The 17,531-nt window shown below is 40.0% G+C and overlaps 1 protein-coding gene across 1 annotated transcript in view; it reads right to left on the bottom strand.

The window, feature by feature from the left end:
- The window catches only part of LOC122809729 (aryl hydrocarbon receptor-like), a 639,036-nt gene that overhangs the window by 408,090 nt on the left and 213,415 nt on the right, over positions 1–17,531 (bottom strand). The window lies entirely within an intron of this gene.

Raw genomic sequence — 17,531 nt, 5'->3', positions numbered from 1 at the left:
AGAATGTTCTAGATGTGTAGCCACTGTGACAGCTATTAGAGATTCAGTACGTCACTATAACTCATCTCACTAAATCACAACTCGTTGAGATGTTATCAGTAACATGCTTTTTACAGAGTAAAGACCCCCAAATGTGGAAGGCTTCACTCCCACCTCCCTATCTTATTATAAAAACAACCCAAAAGTTCACATTGCACTGGAATTAAAAGTGTTGAATCTCAACCAGATTAAGTTTTTAGCTTTGATGAATTGCATATTTCCCACCGGAGGCAATAAGAAAAATGTGTTTTCACACAGGAGCAGTTGCAGAGCATGGACGTTATGTAATTATTTCAAAGAAGTGTTAGTGACAAATTCTGTGATTTGGTGTCTTGTCATAAACCTATTACAATGGCATACTTTATATTTTTATGTTTTCTTATTTACAATTTCAGATAAGTACAACTTTCCTCCATGGATCTTAACTGCAAATGTGCAGAATGTCATTTCTGCCAGAAATGCTGGTTATCAAAACATTCTTACAAATATACTTTTGTTTTCATATCTATGCACTAAAATGTATCTGTTTGTGTGTGTGTGTTTGTGCGCGTACGTGCGTGCATGCGTGTGTGTGTGTGTGTGTGTGTGTGTGTGTGTGTGTGTGTGTGTGTGTGTGTGCCTCTGTGTCTCTGTGTGTGTGTGTGTGTGTGTGTGTGTGAGTGTGTGTGTGTGTGTGTGTGTGTGTGTGCGCACTACAATTTGTACCTTTGCTTACACACAAAAATCGTATGTAAATCTGAACAATAAAGATGCCAACATCTGTCTGAACAGTAATGATTTGTACCTGTAGTTGAATTCTAAGATTTGCATGTATATTTACACATTAATATTTCTATCGGCAAATGCATGATTTTATCCACTGTTACAGCAAATGAAGATATACCTTGTATCTGCTAAATAAGTATATCTGAACACTAGTTTTGTACCGATGTTTTCACGCTATAAGTTGTACCTGTAAATACAAAGACTTGCATTTGTATCTGTTCATTAAGATCTTTAAGTGTAATACAATCTGTACCTATACCTGTGCAAAAAGATATTCGGATGTATTACCATGTTATTTGTTGCAAGTAACATGCCCTTTATTCAGTCACAGATTTGCAGTCTGTAAACATTGGAAGAGAAAAACTGAAGTCTGCTGACAGCAAATATCACTGTTTAATTATGATTTTTGAGGCATGACACTTGTGTTTCTGATTCTGGTTGTCTGCTGTGGGTTTTAAGAAACTGAGCGTGTACCAGTGAAGTTTTCTTGTCACTTTTCTAAACTGCAGGTACAGAATGACCACTTTGATTTCAGCAATGGAATGCTACAAATAGAAAGTGCAAAGAGTTTTTTTTTCACTCCACTGGTATGCTGTATCTAAGTTATGAGACAGGGGAAATGAAACCCCAATATGTGGAATGCAGGAAATCTTGTCTCTGTGCATATCAAGTTTTGCAGTACACTTAAGCTAGTTTGTTGATGCTGTGAGACCCAAATGGGCCTTATTCTAAAAGACGTGCTCTCAGTGTAAGTGACCACTTACATTGAGAGTAGTCTGAGAGCAAGTCTTTTGGAATATGGCCCCTGTGTTAATTCTGTTTATAGATAGGCCTTACACCAAAGTAACTCAGTTACACTGAGAGCAGGTCTTTTGACATCCAGGAAGTCTTACACTGAGAACAACTCTTTTGGAATCTGGCCCAATATTTGCACCTGAGATATTTGGTCATGGACCTGATTTGTACCTATACCTGTACATGATATGTACCTCTGCTTGTACAATAAGATTTGTACACATATCTGCTCAATAGAAATCTTCACATGCGTTTGCACCTTACAGTTTGTACTTGTATCTGCACACTAAGATTTGAGCCAGTATTTGTAAACAAGGATGTTTACCTGTTTCTCTGTAGTTATCTCTACACATTATCTGCACACTAAGGTTTGTACGCTGTACTAAAACTTGCATCTGTACTTGAACACTAAAGTCTGTATGCATATCTAAATGGCAATATGTGTGTGTGTGTGTGTGTGTGTGTGTGTGTGTGTGTGTGTGTGTGTGTGTGTGTGTGTGTGTTCACAACACACAGAAACACACACACACACACACACACACACACACACACATCATCATCATCATCATCATTATCATCATCATCGAACAGAACAGCAAAGATAACTTGTCTTTAAAATAAAGTAGTTTTATTAAACAAGAAAAAAGTTGGTGTAGATTCCTTTGGCACAGGCAAAATAACGCAAGAGCTTTACAGTCTCTCATACCAGTTCTGCTATAGCCCCAATGTGAGTTCATAACGTTTCCATCTGTCTGGATTCCTAGTAGAAAGTCTCCAGACTACTCCAGGTTCATCCATCTTGCCTCTTCTTTGCAACAAGACATGCCCCAGAACCAGTTTACCAGGTACATACTCTCCCTGCAGTGAGAGGACATTTTCTCTGACTATTAAGACCATATTCCTCCATTTCATGTGCCTTACTACTAGAATAATTGCTTGTTAAACAGCATTCTCTGAGGGAACCTTTCTAAGACAAAAAAAAATGTGCCCGACATTTACAAAACATTCAACCTGGGATTCAAAAACAAACAGCACAATGCAGTAGGTGAAACTGGGAGACAGTGTGCAGAGCAGGGGTGATTCATAGGTGTCTATATTAGAACCGCGAAAGTCCTATTCAGCAAATAAGTAAACATCGACACATATGTGAACCGCGATTACACCGAACGCCCTAAACCGCGAAATTCAAAATCTCGAATCGTCATAGTTGCCCAACCCCACCACCCGCTACATACTGCCTACCCAAACAAAATAAATAAACCACATGCATACACTAACCAAAACCCTACTTCTAACCCTAAAGTAAATCTTGCATATACTACCACGTATGCACTTAGCTTAACCTACACCCTAACCCTAAGGTCCGTAACTATCGCACACTTACCTTACGGAGCTATACCGCAGAAGGCCAACCATGACAATTCGACATTTCGGATTTCGCACTTAAGGACGATCGGTGTTTTCGCAGTTCGATGAATACATGTCAACGTTTCCATATTCGGGTAAGTGGACCTTTGCGGTTTTAATAGAGAACTGATTCATAGACACACAAAGTGTGGCTGCAGCCAGCACATTATGCAAATGGACAGCAGAAATGCAAAAAAAAAAAAACAGAGATCTCAACAATATAGAAACCTCCAAACACATTTATTGATTTACTGTTTTCATCCAGAAACAAAAGACAGCATACACAGTCACAAACAGCTAAATCAGTAAATGTGTTTAGAGGTTCCTGTGTTGTAGAGAACACTGTTTTTTTGCAGCTTTTCTTCTGGTTGCTAGTTATATTTTCTACTGCTTACTAGTATTTGAGATTATTGTGGGTGCAAAGCTTGGAAATAAGTGCTGCCAAGGTGGTTTACACCTTCTGGACGTTCACCTGTTTATGTGCAGCATGAGGTTCAGTCACCTTCTAGAACTCTCTGGGCTGTGTCTTGTGATAGGAAACTACCACCAATCTTACTAGGCAGTCTTAGGGAAAGAGAACTCTCCCAAATTATGCCAGGATCACTTGAAGTTGTCCCAAGATACTCATATTATTTTAGTGGCAGCTAATACCCACAATAACTTTAGAAGAACTTCCAAATTACTTTTGGCTTTTCAGCAACCTATATCATGTTAAGACTTCCAAACTGCACCAAGCCTATTAGAAAACAAAACTCTTCTGCTCTTCTTTCACATTGATCATTTAAAGGCCAGCTTGATAAATAGAACACATCTGAATGCTTGACATGTCTAGAGGTAATACAGTGCATATATTGAAAAGAACTATTCAACATACTAATATTAATATTTTAATGATTGTGAGGAAAAGAAGGAAAAGGTATAAGACAAAACCAAAACTGGTAAGTACCTTAAAGAAATCAACAGAAACATGTTGGCACTTTTAGACAGTTCAGTGAGAATGTGACAAAGTATGTTTCACCCAAAAGGTGGTGAATGACCTTGTACTAGTGGCATAAAGGATAAAGCCCTGATTACTCCCCAAGTAGCCCACATTCAACAAGTGGCTTACATGCATGGCAGCACAGGCCAGGAGCCTGGGGTAAACCCATCCTTAGGAGAGGAATGGTAATTCCCACATAACTCATACCACACTCTGATGACAGGGTGTAGGCTGCAGAGTGAAGGCCCGTCATTATACTGAAAGCCAATGCTGGGGAGAGATGGGAATGACCGCCCATGCTGGTGTTGGTAACGCCTGTTGGTGCAAGTCAGGAAGCACACATATGCATGGATAAGGGAGGCATAGGCATCCTTTGCAGTGATGCAAATTTTCATGCCACCATCAGGGGCAAGGTTAGGTAAAAAAATGGAAAACCTGTCATTGTCACAATGCCAGCAAAAGTACAAAGCACTCTTAAGGTTAAGTGAATAATGCCCCCCCCCCCCCAGATGATATATCTATCTGATTGATAGGAGGCTTGATGGACAGCAGACATGAGGGCAAAATGACACAAAAGGGTGTTGAATATATGGAGTAAACTTCCTTTGGAGTTTATGAAGTGAAAACAGTCAAGGAAATCATGGGACTAGTATAATGTGATTTCTGTAAGTAGGTGGGAAGTTGCTTAAGAAAGATCTGCAAATTTTTCACTGCATCATAAATGAGATAATGTGACTAAGGGGCTTTCTAGATATCATTCAAGTGTGTGATTCTGTCTGAAAGCACCATAGCCGAGGACAGAGATTCAGTAAAAGCAGAGAAATAGATGCATATAGGTAGCTTTATTATATCACTAATGTCATCGGGAAATAAAAGCACTAGTAAGGAAAACTTTCAGAATGATGTAACCTTATGATACGGTCGCCATTTCTATCCAATATACATTCAAATAACTGCATTAACTGAATGTTTTTCCACAGACAAGCATCCCCCGAGAAGGTTGTGTGTAAAACTAGGGCACATTCCAAGTACAAGACTACAAGTGTTAGGTATGACAAAGTGATAGGTCATTACACTAACTACATAAAGTAAGAAGTATGTAAAAAGGCACAGGGTTCTTTCATTCTCTGGAGGACCACAGAGATAAGGTCATACTTTCTAACTTTATTAATTAATCTGATAACCAGGTAAGGGAGCCAGTTACAAGAACTATTTTCAACCATGGCATGGGCTAATAGACAAAATACACAAAAAAACAACTTACACCAGCACTGCATCTCGATTATGATGCAGAGTAAGGTTGTCTTCAGTAGTTACAGCTAGCTTTATCTCAGGAATGCCAGCCTCAAATTAAACCAGAGAGAAAGTACAGTTGTGTACACTTACCATAAATGTCAAATGTCAATATCAAGGTGCAGGTACTCCACAACTATCGAAGCCAACCATCAACCAAAGAAAGCAAAAAATCAATAAAAAATGTTTATACTTGAACAGCAAAAAAACTTTATTCCATGGGTTGTTAGCGCTTTCACGCCTACTCTGGACGCTTCTTCAGACTTTAATAGAACACTTCATCACTTCTGTATTTAAATACATATCAATTAAACAGTTAACCAATGAAAGCCTTTGTATGAATACATAACTATAAAAAGTCAGAAACTTCTAAATAAATAAAAAGTCAGAAACTTATATTGTGAAAATTAAAAATTCAAAATTCAACATTGACACTAAAATGGATGTAGTAATGGATTATTGCTGTTATTAACATTTCAGATGGCAAATAGCATATGAATATTTATTAAAAACACAAGAGCATATTGTTTCTGACTTTTTATTTATTTAGAAGTTTCTGACTTTTTATAGATATGTATTCATACAAAGGCTTTCATTGGTTAACTGTTTAATTGATATGTATTTAAATACAGAAGTGATGAAGTGTTCTATTAAAGTCTGAAGAAGCGTCCAGAGTAGATGTGAAAGCGCTAACAACCCATGGAATAAAGTTTTTTTGCTGTTCAAGCATAAACATTTTTTATTGATTTTTTGCTTTTTTTGGTTGATGGTTGGCTTCGATAGTCGTGGAGTACCTGCACCTTGATATTGACATTTGACATTTTTCGTTTGGGGACAAAGCAGGTACCTTACCCTGAGAGATCTCTGTTTATTTATCACTTACCATAAATGTAGATGTTCGAGTGTATTCACTGTTGCAGTCATTACATTTGGGTAATCTGCTGGCATGTTGCCCTCAGTCAGCCTGATTAACAAAGTCTTGGGTCCTGCGTCAGTTGCTGTCCCTTCTTCCATGACGTTAGGTCTTCAGGGGTATAAAATATGCAGCCAATGCCATTACATCAGTTTTTCTTGCATCAGATGTCAGGTGCCCCCCTAATGGGGAGCAAAATAAAATTAAAAACACAAAAATATATCTCCAACCAAAAGCAAATACTCCAAAAAGGCTTTTAAGCATAGTAAATGAAAGTAGAGGTATAGTAAGAGGAAAAACAGGGGGCTGGAGGGAAGTTAACCAGGACTACAACAGTGAATACACTCGAACATCTACATTTATGGTAAGTGTACACAACTGTAGTATGTTCTTCATGTTTCACTGTTGCAGTCATTACATTTGGGTAGATTCCCAAAGCTATGGTTGGGAGGATGGATTTATACAGCATTAGGAGCAGCTATAAGGCCCTACAAGACAGCAGTAGCAAAGCCAGCTCTGGATTTACAGAACATTGGTAAATGATAATGCTTGGTGAAAGTATGAACTGAACTCCAGGTAGCAGCTTCTAGAATATCCCTAGTAGGAACACCTCTGAGAAAGACTGCTGAAGTAGATGCAGCCCTGTGGAATGAGATCTGATCCCCTGGAGGATAGGCTTTCCATGGTGCTTATAGCAGAAATGAATGCAATGGCTTATCCATTTAGAGATGGGTTGTTTTGAAATTGCTTTCCCCTCTGCCCCTGCAGCAAATGCTATCAGCAGTTGCTCAGATTTCCTTTGAGGTTTAGTCCTGTCCAAGTAGAATCTAAGTTGTCTGTGCACATCCAATGAATGTAGAATCCATTCCCCTTTGTTCTGTGGATTGGGAATGAAAGTTGGCAAATGAATGGACTGATTAAGAGCCACACTGGATACCACCTTGGACATGAAGGATGGATTGGTCCTGAGGCACACCCTGTCTGCAGGAAAGATGATGAAAGGTTCCACTGCCATAAGGGCCTGTAACTCAGATATCCTTCTTGCTGAAATGATTGCTAGAAGGAAGGCTATTTTCCAGGAAAGAAATTTTAAGTCTGCAGTAGCAGCTGGCTCGAAAGGAGGTAGAGTGAGTTTCTCCAATACAAGGTTAAGGTCCCAGCCAGGGGTTGGAGCTTTCCTGGGTGGTCTCCTCTCTGAGGTACTGCTTGAACAGAGGATGAGAAAAAAGGGGAGGTTCTGTATTATAATGAGCTGAAATGGCTGAGGCATGGATTTTAATGGAGGAGAAAGACAGGCCCTTGTGAAGCATCTCAGTTAAATAATGTAAAATCTGAGGTAAATTGGGCGTTGCTGTGCTCATCCCTTGAGATTGATTCCAAGCACAGAATCTTTTCCATTTGTCAGCATAAGATTTTTAAGTACTAGGCCTTCTCACCTCCAAGTCACAGGTTTACTGAGGGATGCTAAGGGTGAATTTCAGTGATTAGCCAAGCTGCAATGTTCAATGTTGGGAGCTGAGGGTGCAGAATTTGATTCTCCTGCTGAGACAGTAAGGAAGGTGTCTGAGGTAGGTGCCATGGAGATGTTTGTGACACACTGCACAAGAGTGGGTACCAGTGTTGGTGTGGCAAGTCTGAAGCAATCAAAATCATTCTTGGTTTGTCCTGCTTGACGTTTAGCAGAACTTTGGAGAGCAGAGGCAGAGGGGGAAAGGCGTAGACTGATAGGCTTTTCCAACTGAATGACAGAGCATCCATTTCCAGGCTTTGCTGTGAGGAGTCCGTGTGCAACATTTGTCCAGCTGGTAGTTGTGGGGGGAGGCAAGCAGATCTATGTCTGAGCTCCCCCATTTGCTTGTCAACATGTTGAAAATCCGTGGTTCCAATTTCCACTTGTGTGGGTCCATGAGATTTCTGCTTAATCCGTCTGCCAGTGTATTCAGTTTTCCTGGCAGGAATTGAGCTTGCAGTTGTATTTGGTAGCTCAAGGCTGTGTTCCACAATGCCATGGCTAGTCTGCAAAGGGGATAGGAATGTGTACCCTCCTGCTTGTTTATGTACCACATAACTGTGGCATTGTCCATCTTTAAAATTAGTTGTCCTGGATGGATGTAGTCCTTGAAGGCTGGCAGAACATTCTGTACAGCTAACATTTCTTTTTGGTTGTTATGCAGGTGCATTTGATTTGGGTTCCATTTGCCCTGAATGCACTTCCCTGCCAGATGAGCCCCCTATGCATAGTCTGATGCATCTGTAGTTAGGGCTTGGGTGGCAGGGGGTAGTGTGAATGGCAGTCCTTTGTTTTGGTAGCAGGCCTCTACCCACCATAGAAACACCCGTTGTAGGCAAGGTATGATAGGAATCATTGTTTCCAGGCTGTGACAATGTTGACTCCATAGACTTTTTAAGTACCACTGAAGTTTCCTCATATGCAGTCTTGCATATGGAATTAGAAGAATGCGGGAGGCCATGAACCCCAAGGCTTGCAGTATTTGTCTTGCAGATAGCAGGGGTTTTGTGGCCACTTGTTTGAAGTAAGTTACCAATTGAATGTGTTTTTCTGGTGTGAGGAAAGCCATCTGGGCAGTTGTATTCAAGCTTGCACCCAGGAATGTAATCTTTTGAGAGGGTACCAGTTGTGATTTATTTTCATTTATGGTGTACCCTAGACAAGTTAGAACTCTTTTTACAAACGCCAGATGATTAAAAGCATGGTCTGGTTTTCTGCCTGAATTAGACAATCATCCGGGTATGGATATATTTGAATACTTCTTTGCCTGCAAAATGCAATTACTGGAGCTAGGCACTTTGTAAATACCCTGGGTGCAGTAGACAAGCCAAAGTGCAGTGCAGAGAACTGATAATGCAAGTAGCCTGCTCTGAAGCATAGGTATCTTCTGCAAGATTCCCTGTTTGGGATATGCAGGTAAGCTTCTTTTAAATCCAGAGTTGCCAACCACGCATCCTTGCCTAGCATAGGAAGTAACTGGTGAAGAGTCAGCATCTTGAACTTTGGAATGTCCAAAAAGATGTTTAGAATAGACAGGTCCAGAATTGGATGCCATGAATTGTCTTTTCTGGGTACCAGGAAAAGATTGGAATAGAAGCCTTGACCCTTTTCCTTTTCTGGAACCAGTTGAATAGCCCTCAAATTTAAGAGGGAAAGTACTTGTTTCTGAGCCTCTGCCCACTGATTTGGGGGCAGGTCTGGCCACCCGTTTGGAGATGGCAATGTGTCGAAATGAAATCTGTATCCCTGGGACACTATTTTTAAAACCCATTTGTCCTGGGTTATGAGTTCCCAGTTTTTTGCATGAAGAGTAATCTTTTCCCCCAAAGGGGTGGTTAAAAGGTAAGTGCTTGGTAATTTTAAAGGAAAGTCATTGAGACTATTTAACATAAGGGGGTGTTCTTGTTATTTCCAGATTTGGAAGTGGAGGCCCCCATTGCTTAGATCTGAGAGTCCCTTGTGACTGAAACTTGGTATATTTAGTGTGTCTGGGTTTGGCTTGAGAGGATCTGGAAGGAGCTGGAAAGGACCAATTCTTAGTAGGCCAGTGCCTGCTAAATCTTGGAGGTTGCACTTGTAAAAAATCTTTCACAGTTTGCATAGATTTAGCTTTATCTTCCATATTTTTTAGAACTTCTTCAGCCTTATTGCCAAACAGACGGTCCTGATTTAAAGGAGCATCCAACAACTTTGCTTTAACGTGATCAGGCAGAGATTGCTCCTTAAGCCAAGCATGCCTTCTAAGCACAGACCCAGTAACAGCAGCCCTACAAGAGGTCTCTAAGGAATCAAAACCACATTGTAAAGTATGTTTTCCAACTTGTTCAGCTGAATGCAGTAAATCCTGTAAATCTTTATTTTCCACACATTCAGAAATCAATGTCATTTTCTGTTTAAGCAGTCTCATAATATGTTGATGATCTTTTAGCATATGAAATTGGCAGTTTAAAGCCCTGATTGCTAAGGTAGCAAAAGTATAAACCTTTTTACCCCATCCATCCAGTGCCCTGGAGTCTCTATCAGAAGGAGTAGGGTTTTTAGCAGTGGAAGCCTTAATGCCTTTGGGCCCCTGAGAAATGTTTTCTGGGTCTGCAACAGGATTTTTGAAAAGGAACTTGTGGGACTCAGGAACCCTGTAGTATCTGTCAGGTTTACTAGGAGCTGGAGTTAGGGAATCAGGAGCCATACTGGATTCCAAAAACACATCATCTACAATGTCTAATACAGGGGGTATAGCCAGAGGCCTATGCTAGAGTAGAAGAAGGAAATCCCTAAGCCTCTTTTTAGATTCAGAAAATTCCTGACTTTCCTAGTGGAAATGCTCCCGTAAGGTATGTAAAGTTTCCCCAAAAGAAAAGTCCTTAGGGGGAGAAGCAGAGGGAATGGAGTCCTCTGCATCAGAATCCTCATAGGTAGAAATGGACAATTCCAGGTCATTGGAAGAATTAGAAGAAACAGAGTCCTGATCAGAAGATTCATAGTCAAACTCAATCCTAGGCCTCTTAAAAAGGGGGGGGGGGTTGAATTCCCCTGATTAAAGTAATAAGATCTTCAGCCATTTTGATCATTTGTTTTTTAGGCAGAGGGGCCTGAACATGTGGCCTGGGCATCGGTTTTTTTAGACATAGATCGAGATTTAGGCCGCATAATAGAAGGTGGAGTCAATTTAATATGCAAGTCTGTAGGCCTGAATACACCCTCAGAAGCCGGTGCCTGCACAGCGGCTCCGGACCCATCCAAGGTAGAGACATCCGCGGGTTCCATAGTGAAGAGTCTCGCGGCATACTAGACTCTGAATGGGTCTCAGTAGAGGCCTGCGAGTCAGAAGTAGTGGGTATCAGGGGCTGCAAAAGCACCTCACTGAGTACCGGCGAACTGGCCACTGGCTTAGGAGAAGCGTCGTCAACAGTTTTGTACCTCAACAGCCTGTCTCTGTCTTTTTCTTTGCGCTTTTTTGGTATTCCGGTAGTCGGATGGATAACCCAAGTCATTTCTGAATAATTAAACTGAGAACCAAAATATTTAGAGGCAAAAATGTACCGACGATGGATAGTGCGCTGATTAAATAAAGCACAAAACCGACAGCAAGGTACATCATGGTCAGGGCCTAGGCAAGGAATGCAGTACAGATGAAAATCTTTATGAGGTATTTGCTTCCCACAAGTAATGCAATTATTAACTTTTACTGACATCGGTAAGGAGCAAGAAAAAGTTTCCCCAATGGGATAGTTAGCTTTAAGTTGAAGACTTCGGACCTGAACCGGCAATTGAAAACTGCTTCTGCTTCGGGCACTGCACGGCAAGAAAGACTGATGTAATGGCGTTGGCTAAATGTTTTATACCCCGGACGACCTGACGTCATGGACGAAGGGACAACAAACGATGCAGGACCCAAGAGTTTGTTAATCAGGCCAACTGAGGGCAACCTGCCAGCAGATTATCCAAATGTAATGACTGCAACAGTGAAACACGAAGAACATCTGCAGTTTGTGTAGACATTCCAGTCATTGAACTGCAACATGACAGTAACACTGAGAAAAATAACAGCTCTGAAGTTTTTTCCCCGGGGACTATGCATGCTTGGATTTTAAGAACTCAGCAGAAACAAAAAGAGAAAACAGCATTGACTGCAACAATGCTTACTGAATAACATAGTCAAGTGGTGAACTAAAAATGCAAAATGGTGCTAGAAACTTAACAAACACTAGGGCAGGTACCTGATGAGCCTTAAAACAGACAAAATTGGTCTTCAAGAAGTTCAAATCATATATGATTTCCTACCAAGGGGTGTCAGCATTTGAACCTTAATGGAATCTGAGTTTCACTGTGCTCTCAATAAATATTCAGCCTTTTTTTGTTAAAATTTTCACTGCATTTCATTTTTTTTTTTTTGCAAACCACTTGATTGTTTATTCAAGAGGATTACAATATAACTGCTAGATTTTTAGCAGATCTTTTCAAATATTCAATTTATGCACTTTGGCCTCTTTCCAGTTTATGACAGAAACAAATTAATCTGTGTACAAATTTCCTTCAGAAATGCCATTAGGAAAAAGAAAACATTAAATTGTGCAGTGAACAGGTTTCTGTGTCTATTTTGTAAAGTGTAGGTGAGGAGCTCTTGCTTTTCTGGCTATTTGTTGTTTTAGACCTGCATACAGAATTCCCCTCATGCAGTGCTACAAGTATGGATTTCACATAATATAAACAAAGCAGATACTTTAATTTCAGTTATAAATGGAATGGTGCATGTCCCAGTTTGATTTATAATCAGTCACAAGTGCAGCAGTAGAAAAATCCAGGTCTTGTTCTTTGTGTAGTGTTGAACAACAAAAGTACAGATAATACACACACCATGGCAATCTGGGACTGACCCTAAAACCCACTACATCACACACAAGGCCTGGAATTTAGAACAATTTTTAAAGATTCCTCTGTAATGGCGGCTAAGCGGCTATAACCTGCTGCTGCTGTCACCTGGTGGTATGTCTGCTCAGACTAAGGTGTGGAACAGCTTGTCTCACTAATCTATGGTTTTCGTAGTTACAAAGAAGGTAGTACCCCTTGAACACAACCATTTCAGGACTTAAGCCACTGTGAATCTTCTCAGGAATCCTTCAAACTGATAAGAACACATTGGCATTTTGTTAGATTACAGACTAAAGGGAAGGCAGAAACCACTAATCACTCTGCACACTTATCTCATCATAGTGCCTCCTCAGACGATGCAACTCAGCATGCAGATACTCCTGTATATTTAGTGGTGGGGAAGGGAAGATACATACTACAGGTGATGAAGTGGTTGTGGAATGGCTGTTTGCCAAAGCCATCTTTCATGTAATGTTGACAGAATATCAGTATAATGAAAAGCTACATTTCTTAATAAGATACCAGGTACACCATCCTAACTGCCTGCAGAAATTGATTTTAACCACCAGTGTAATGGACAACTAGCCTGGTTTTCAAAGAATAAATATTTGGATATTATACTGCATATTAGAGAGAGCCAAACCAAAAACCCCAGTGAGCATGTTTACAATTCCTACAGCAGAACTAATAGAGCAGCCTTTACATATCTAGTGATTTGGTATAATGAAATGACTGCAACTATTTAGTATAATTAAAGAAAGCTTTCCTAATTGTAGAAGTACAAATAACTAATAACTTCTCATTCTTTTCTTTCCGTTCATGGTGTGCCCCAGTTAGATCCTTAGCAACCTCATTTAATTACTGTTTCATTTTTAATGAAGGTGATATAATGTAAGTTTATTTAATAGTATACAGCTGTGTATAGGCATTTGGTTTTCTTGCAAACGGAGAATGGACACTTGTGAAATGGGGTGCATCCTACCGTAGATATTTAGCAAGGATGCCCTTTATGATCCTGGACTTTCAATTTATATACAGATAAGATATTAAAGGTGGAGAAAAGCAGGAAAGTGAATAGTACTTTTGTTGTGAGGCAGTCATTGGCTTAATAATGACAAACAGAAATGGGGTGGTATTGTAAAGTATTTGACTGTTGTGGGGTTGCCACATTATGCCAATAGGTCTATAGGGTTTGGATGAATGGGTGTGACTAGAGGTATGCAGTTTGATATGGGTAACTGAAAGCAGTAGGGATAGCATTTTGGTGGGGACTATGGCTATTTTAAGTGGGTGGAGGTTATGCAATTGATGACTGCCATTTGGGGACTATGGAAGTATTTAAGTGCCTTTGTGGAAAAAATAATCTTTTAAAATCGTTTTTGATGAGTAAAATAAGATATTCTATAACTCTGTGGTTTTAGACAAGAGCGTTTGGTCAGGAGTTCAGAAAGTTACCTGGAGACCCTTGCTCCATTGGTGCAGAGGGATGGGGGCCCTGACTGTGACATAGGGACCAGAGATTTACTACTGGTCTTGGCACTGGAAGACCCACAGAGACAGAGAGAGAGAGGACTGAAGTGGAGTGATTTTAGTGCCTCTCCCAGGAGGAAGGGAGGGTTGCTGACATTCTGGGAGCACATAGGAAAGTGTGATTTCCATGATGGACAGGGGAAACCACTTCCCATACCTAATAGATGGGGTGGCACTGTTTGCTGGCAACATCCCATAAAGAAGTAAGTGAGCTGTGCAGATTGCCCACTACACAGTCCCCTTCTCCTGCTTTGCCAAACATGTGGGGAAACAGGGACAGGTAAAATAAAAACCCATAGGCCATCTCTAATGCCCAGGGATCGGGAATAAATTAACCAAATGGTCTGGAGAGGGCTGATGACTGACAGATACTGGGGACAAAGAGTGCAAAAAAAAAAAAAAAGAAGAAAGAAAGAAAGAAAGAAAGTTATCTGGCTGACATGCTGAGTGCTTTATGGGGAAGGTTACCAACAGTTCTAATTTTTACCAAGTTATAGGGTTTTTTATGATGTTTTAGTCACAGAAGCTTACCTGATAAGGCTTTAATGAAGAGTAGGGTCAGCTGTACCATGGCATAGAGAGAAAAAGCCCTGACTATGACCTAGGTGACCTTAACCCATTAGTGGCTCGGGTGTCTAAAGTGCAGCAAGGTTAGGATGGGAGTACCTATTCTAGGGGGGAGGGCACTCATACATGTACTCCTCTCATCAGTTCTCTGATGCATGCTGGGAACACATAAAAAAGGAGGGCTGTCATAAATGGGAATAGGTGGTGGCACTATTTAAGTCATCTTGGAGGTGGGCCAAAACACTGCATGTCTCCATAGCACATCCACCCACTGGACCATGCATGCATGTGTGGTGGGGTAACAGTAGGGCTTAAAGTAAACCCTACCCTGGCACAATATGACACTGCATGAGAGCATGTTGATCTTCTCACTGGCCCAGAGCATGGGTTGAAGGAAATCCAGGGGCATCACGGAGCACTCAGTAAATCTGGTGAACAACGTACAGGAACTGTTGGCAGCTGATGGTAAGCTGCAAGGGTGCAGTGCAGTGCAATGCAAAAACAATAAATAACATTTTAAGGAAAGAAGCATGTAGTAGTGTTGTTGTAGATGCAGCTGATGTATTTTTTCATTTTAAGAGGATAAGCAGTGCTGTACTTCATAGTTCATGGAGATGGTAAACAAGTAATGATGGTCACTATGGAACTGCTCTTAATAATGGGTTAATGTCTGAACTATAATTAAATGAGTTGGTAGGGGAAGACTGGAAAGTATGGTAAATTTAGTAAGATACTATACAACAAATAACAGAATATCTAAACTGTTTCTAAAACTAATTATGTTATTTTGGAATGCATGCTGGTTCTGAGTTACGTAAATAGATAGGCAACTTTAATTCTTTTCTTCTGGAGTATTTCTCCTTACACTTTATTCGGTTTTGTTTTTCTAGATAGTTGCATTCGGAACATATGTCTAATACTCTAAGTGATTTAACAACAATAATAAACCCATAGTTCCATAAAGTGGAATATTTATCCTCATAATGTGTATTAGCACAAGTTAATTAAGTGAAAAATGGCAAGTTACTGAACTCTACCCTTTTTCATGCAAAGACTCACAGTGTAAAACTGCATGCATGTTTTAACACAAGCAAATCTTTGGTTCAGCAGTATGCATTTTCAAAATTTCAGAGTGCATTTTCATTACAAAATATTCATAAGCAATCAGGCATAATTTACCATTTCAAACATTTGTTGCAATTTTCTAATTAGGTAGCTCTGGGTAGACTCTTGGGGTTTCAGTGAAAGCAGAGTGCATAAGAAAACAAAAAAGTTTTCACAGTTATCGGACATAAGCTGTTAGTCAAAGTGATTTGCCTTGTATAAGTTTAGCATTTAGGTGGGGATAAAACAAACCAATCTTAAAAATGTCCGTCTTACAAAACTAAAGGTGTAGGTAAGGTTTTGCCATGATCTTTGGTCATCAGAACAGGTCTAGAACATTTTCAAAATCACAGCTTCCCCAGGTACAGTAGGAAGGTTATGCAAAGGCTAAGTATGGCGAACTGTGTTACTCTGGTCTCGATGACAACCTTGTTGGAAATATGGTGCTTTTACTATAATTTTCTATCACTTTTCTAGGTTCGCAGACTGGTTCAGTCTCTGTGCATCCTGTTCTGTTTAGACAGCATCTATCACTAATAGCACAGTGCAAGACAAAGGTATGAAACAACTCTCATTTAGGACCATAGCTGTAGTTTCCCACATAAGGTTCACTTCTGATGCAAAACATTCACTTTGTATAGTTATTAAAATGTAGTTTCTGAGCCATTGATTTCTTTTATATGGCAAAATCAAGTCCATTGCGGATGTCAGACTTTTTTGCGCAAGCATTTCTGCAGCCAGTAAAGCTGTGATTAACGAAGGGGTAATGTGGTAACAGATAACCAGTTAATTCCATAGTCTCACCCTTCTTTTTCTTTATACTTCCTTTCCAATCCTATATAACCTTCTCCGTCAGACTATTAGATGAAGCATGAAATGGTACAACAGTTACTGTGTGAACTCTAATTATCTTCATAAAGTCGGCAAAATCTACAGAGGTGAATTAAAACCCATTATCAGACTCTACTGTTTCTGAAATTCTATATACGCTAACACTTTTTCTCCGGTTTCCAGTGGTTGCATGCAAAGCAACAAAATTCACAATGTACACATCCACCCACTTTGAATAAGCATCTATCAAAACAAAAAGCATTTTTTCGAAAAAATGGACCAGTAGAGTCCCCATGCTGTCTATATATAATAACGCTTTTTAGTAGGTACATTTGGTGGTGATTTCCTGTTTGTTTGGTGGTTATGGTATTTGTCTCACTTCTTAACTTATATTTGTTCATTTTGATCCAAGCCAGACCAGCATATATAAGATCAGGCTAAAGTTTTTATTCTAGACATTTAGTTGGCCCCATGGCATACAGGAGTAAAGTCCTAACTCTGATCTACATAGCTAGTGTTCAATCGATGGTACCAGCTCTGGAGAAGCTACGTGCAGATGGAAAGAACTGAAAAGTTACATTGTGCTTTTTCACCGGTAATACTTTGAAACATCTAAAACCCATAACATCGAATTTCATATCACTGAGACCAGAACATCTAAAACCCATAACATCGAATTTCATAATATCTAACACTACAAATCACAAGAAAATAACATCCCCTCCACATATAACGACACCAAACTACCAAACACATTTTTACTATGTTTCTGCAGGGGGGCAAGCCCCCTGCATCCCCCACACCCCCCTGGAAATTAAATATACCAACTCCAAGATCACACTACAGTGGAAAAATTAATTTCCTAACCCCACTGTATCAAGCCCCCCTGCAGAAATGTAGTAAAAATTGTGTTTGGTAGTTTGGTGTCA

This window comes from Protopterus annectens, chromosome 8.part0 (assembly GCF_019279795.1).
Source record: "Protopterus annectens isolate FY-2018-M chromosome 8.part0, PAN1.0, whole genome shotgun sequence".
NCBI classification, from domain to species: Eukaryota; Metazoa; Chordata; order Ceratodontiformes; family Protopteridae; genus Protopterus; species Protopterus annectens.
Note: the sequence above shows the minus strand (reverse complement) of the source record. Positions and strands in the feature narration are given on the sequence as shown.